The sequence below is a fragment of the Alosa alosa genome, chromosome 7 (genome assembly GCF_017589495.1).
Source record: "Alosa alosa isolate M-15738 ecotype Scorff River chromosome 7, AALO_Geno_1.1, whole genome shotgun sequence".
Lineage (NCBI taxonomy): Eukaryota > Metazoa > Chordata > Actinopteri > Clupeiformes > Clupeidae > Alosa > Alosa alosa.
In genome coordinates, this window is record NC_063195.1 from 17,247,101 (window position 1) to 17,252,100 (window position 5,000).

Genomic DNA, 5,000 nt, shown 5'->3' on the forward strand with positions numbered 1-5,000 from the left:
GGCCCCAATCACACTAACCTGTAACAACCACACACAACACCTATGACTAACTTTAAGTTGGCCTCAAATCTCAGTCACACCAACCGCAAAACAAACCCCCAAAACCAACTTCAGAAACCTCAAGCCACCCAGAAACATAGCCAGGGCCAGTCCCCAACACACACACACACACACACACACATATACAAATAACATTTCCAAGCTGTGACCTACTAGGATACTTTACACAGCATCTAACAAATCAACTTTAAGCATTATTTTTTTTAAATGTGTAAGTGGCTGATCACCAGATAAACACATGAATCATGTGTAATTATTCCACTGCCTGTTTGAATAAGGAATTGTTGTGTTAAGACAAAAGGTTTTAAAGAGAGATACAAGGAGGCTTTTATTTTAGTCGCACAAACAAATACAGTCACTGCCAGACACTCATTGAGCAATCAACAAGGCAAACAGTCATACCCAACACACAAAACCCTAAAACTTCCTCAGCTGTTTTCAAATACTTCACAAAGATTTACTCTGTTTCACTTGATCAACCAATAATTCTCAATAGGCAGATTATAGAATATATTCCATTCTCTGTAGAAAAGATTCTTTTACTACCGGAACCAGCAGAACTGGGCAAAAGCAGTCACACAAAATGTGTCAACTCAACTACAGATATTTGTTTTAAACAGATTTGCTCACCCACAACCAACATGCATTAGATATGAAGACCCTAATCTATATCACAATGATCAATCGATAAATAGGACAAATGGATGGATGGATGCTGACTGCACCTTTAAATGACCACTGTGTAATCACTGACCTGGCCTTTAAATGACCACTGTGTAAACACTGACTGGACCTTTAAATGACCACTGTGTAACCACTGACTGGACCTTTAAATGACCACTGTGCAACCACTGACCTGGCCTTTAAATGACCACTGCGCAACCACTGACTGGACCTTTAAATGACCACTGTGCAACCACTGACCTGTACACTGTGCAGTGATGTGGACCTGGGCCATATCAGTCACCATCGGATGCTGAGAAGCTGTGTGCGTGCAGTTAGTCTAAAGCTTTGAAGGATTTATAATTCTGAGAAACCCAGAGCTGATAACACACACACACACGAATACACACACATACACCACACACACACACATACCATACACACTCAGTCGGTCTCATATGCACAGCATACTTGCATGCATGTGCACGCACACACACACACACACACACACACCAAAACCACATCTAGACATCTGGAAGATATTTTGACACCCCAGAACAAATGCTCTTGGCTTGACGATTGAGAAATACCCAAAAAATGCTCAGATATGAACTCTATGCTCATACCGAGTACATAAAACACCAACCACTGCAAAAGCAGTGCACTTTCAGCTAAGAAATACAAAAAAAATGTTTTAGCCTTTTTTACATATGAGGAGTACTTCGCACCTAAACCCTCTGAAGTACACTGGTGGCTTGCAACCATGCATCTGGTAGAGAGGATTCAACTGGAAGCATTTTGGGGTTTATTTGTGTGTGGAGAGAGAAAACACTAAAAGAAGCAGAGCAGACTGTGCACTGTGCATGTGGACAACTGAGGTGGAGGAAGCAGTAAGGAATGTCTATATTCTGTGTGTGTGTGTACGTCTGTGTGTATGCGTCTGTGTGTGTGCGTCTGTGTGTGTGTGTGTACATCTGTGTGCGTGCGTCTGTGTGTATATGTGTGTGTGTGTGTGTGTGTGTGTACGTCTGTGTGTGTGTGCGTCTGTGTGTGTGTGCGTCTGTGTGTGTGTGCGTCTGTGTGTGTGTGCGTCTGTGTGTATACGTGTGTGTGTGTGTACGTGTGTGTGTGTGTGTGTACGTGTGTCCGTGTCCCACCTGAACTCCATCCCGTCCTGCGGTTTCCTGCCGGTGGCGCGGTGCGGGGCGGTCTCCATGAGCAGCTCCCGCGTCAGCCTGTTGACGGGGGCCAAGTCCACCTCAGAACCCTCCCGCTCCGTCCGCTCCCACTCCTTATCCTCCATCAGCGTGGGCAGGTATCCCGGCAACAGAGGACTGGCTGCCGCCGCCGCCGCCCCTGACGACGACGCGGCAACCGCTGGCAGCGACGCCGGTGACAACGACGTGGCGACCGCCTTCCCATTGGCCTGGATCGTGTCCTCGCCGCCGCACATCAAGGGGCTACTCTCGCCCCCCTCCCCGCGACTGGCGGGCCCACCGGCGATGCCACCGCTGCCACCGCCACCACCCCCAGCTGCCGTGCTCGCGGGCGTGCTTGAGGTAGACGTCGGACTTGAGGAAGAGCGGGTACGTGTTCTCCTCCATCCACGCCTGCACCTCCGTCGCGCGCCCTGGTGGCGCCCGCGTTCAACTGCGCCCAGCGTGCGCGGTCATTATGAGCGTCCCGTGGCGGTTTGATCTGGCGCGCCGCTACGCTCACGCTCCCATCGGCGATGTACTTCCGGTAGATGGCCTTGGCCAGCTTTAACCGCTTGCCGCTTTCGCCGCCGCCAGCCCCACCGTCCGTGCCGGCGGGCTGGCTGCTGCCCGGGAGTTTCCGGAAGCCGCTGCAGGCGAACCAGAAGTCCAGGAGGTCGCCGCAGCTCTCCTGGCAGAGGAAGGCCCGGAAGAGCTGGATGCCGTCCTCGTCGTCCAGCAGCGAGTGGAGCGACTCGGCCCAGCGGAGGTACGGCGGCGTGGGCGACGCGCTGCCCTCGGGCTCGTAGCCCAGGTCCAAGTCCGAGCGCCTTGGCGTCGCCACCGACACCGAGCCATCGTGAAGTCCACGGTAAGAGTCTCCGCCAAAGCTGCCACCACCGTTGCCCCCGCCTCCACCTTTGGTTGGGTAGAAGCTGTGGTGGCACAGCGGGCGGCCGTGGGTGGCCAGTGGCGATGCCATCGTGTCGCCCTCCATGCCCGGCACGGGCGGGCGCGGGGCGTCCTCATTGAAGTGGCCTCCCAGGTCGGCATGGCGACTGCGGATCCTGACGCTCATTCTCCCCTGCAGCCGGACACCTGTGCGACGACGCAGGGCTCAGAATCGGGCAGCCGGGCAAGTCATCCTGAGAGGACAGTGAAGGGAAGTAATGAGAGACTTATAACACATTTTTATAGATTTTCTTACAGATTATTTTAGATTCTGTTTTTATGTTTTACTGATGCTGTTTATATTTTGACCCCTAATTAACAATTACTCAAACAACAAATACACCCACTTGCTAGATCATAACGCACAGGTCCACATCACCACTACTTATTGCATAAAAATATATCACTGACTGGACTGAACTTTCGTACGATAAAATTCTACATTTATACTACATTTACATTTATTCTGACTTGGTGTGTTAGGCGGAACAACGGGGTATATGGGTCTATGCCCACAATGTAAAACTGATCTTTTAAGACCTATCTTATGGTGCGTCCGAAAGGAAAAGTATAAGATATTGTGAAATACGTCGGTTACAAGGGATGATTACTGGAACAAACTACCGACTGGTAATAAACGTTGATGGTAAATGTATGGGTTAACATGATAATTGCAACATTATCTAGTTAGCATGCTACTCATAGCAAGCTAACGTTAGCTAGATGTTTGTGATGCAAATAGTACTCTCCTCGAGTTGCAAAAATAATCGTTTCTTCGGAACACTAAGGAATGCTTGAGTATAATGCAAATCGTGTGCTACATTTTTATTAAGTTGACTGATCAACGTTTTGTACTGATACTAACATCTTTTGCTAATACCATAGTTTCAACATTACCTTGCTAGCCACTGGTTTATCACCAAAGGAACTTCGCAGGCCGATCGAAACACGCCGATTTATGATAACTGATTTTATAAACAATCCCCGTGTCCATATAGCCATATCGCTTAATGTGATTGCAAAGCTTCTTACATTGTTTATAGGCGGCGAAGAACTAACATTAACTCAAACCCGCGTAGCTGAATCGTACGCAAGTGGGCCAAGTGTTACGGATCCCCCTCCGAGTTACCCACCCCAAATGCTTTGAAGTGATCCTTGCTCATTCATCTTGGCCTCTTGCGAAGACGAATGGGGGAGGGGAGCAACAACAAACTCAAGACGGGCCTTTCCTGTGCCGAAACGAGGACTATTCGTTAGCTAGCTAACCAACATTAGCTTCATAACTTTTGATGATTGATTTCGGATGATCCGGGGAGCACACGAGCCAACGAGAGCAGTGTACAGAACAACAACAAAAAATACTGACGATTTCGGACTGAGTAGGCCATGAAGTAAAACACACACAGGCATCGTGTCGATGGTTTGAGTTTAACAGAGGGAACGAAAACCACATTAATGCATAGTGTTGCTCGCTAGCATGCAAGCGAGACGCCGCAATCAAACACTCCTGTTGCTAAAAGTTTCCTACCGTACCTGAAGAAGGTCCCTTCCTTTTTCCGAGTGCATTGGGGATACTGGTTTAAACCGTTCGCGGAGAATCTCGTCATAGTTGCGTTTACTTTAGTTCAAAACAACAAAGAAACCCCGACGTCTGCCTCCACCTCTCCATGGTTGTCTTCAAACACTTGTACACTCACTGGTCTAGCCGAAAATGCATGCTGTGCGTGTGAGTGTGGGGCACAAAAATGGCGAAGCAGCGCCCCCTATGTTCACTACATCAAACTGCAGACTGTAAATCTCAGCACCGCAAGAATGTCATGAATGGCGAATGGAGACAACAAGTCCTGGTAAATTTAGTCGCGGGGGAAAGCAACAGAGGGCACCGATAGACTGTGGGCTGCAGTGACCAGACAATTCATGGGCGATGGGTTTAAAAAGGAATCAAAGTTTCGTAACAAACGTACATTTAGAAACTTATTTACAAAAATTCTACATTTATCATTTATGGCATAAACATTTCTACATTTTTATAAGTTATATTTTTACCCTAAAGCCTGTATTATGACCTAAATTAATTATATTAAAGGCTGTTAATTGCATTAGCCTATCTTGGCTTTGCCACGTGCTTGG

The 5,000-nt window shown here is 48.2% G+C and overlaps 1 pseudogene; it reads right to left on the bottom strand.

Annotated features, from left to right (window-relative positions):
* LOC125298279 overlaps positions 1-5,000 on the bottom strand; it is a 27,890-nt pseudogene that overhangs the window by 15,439 nt on the left and 7,451 nt on the right.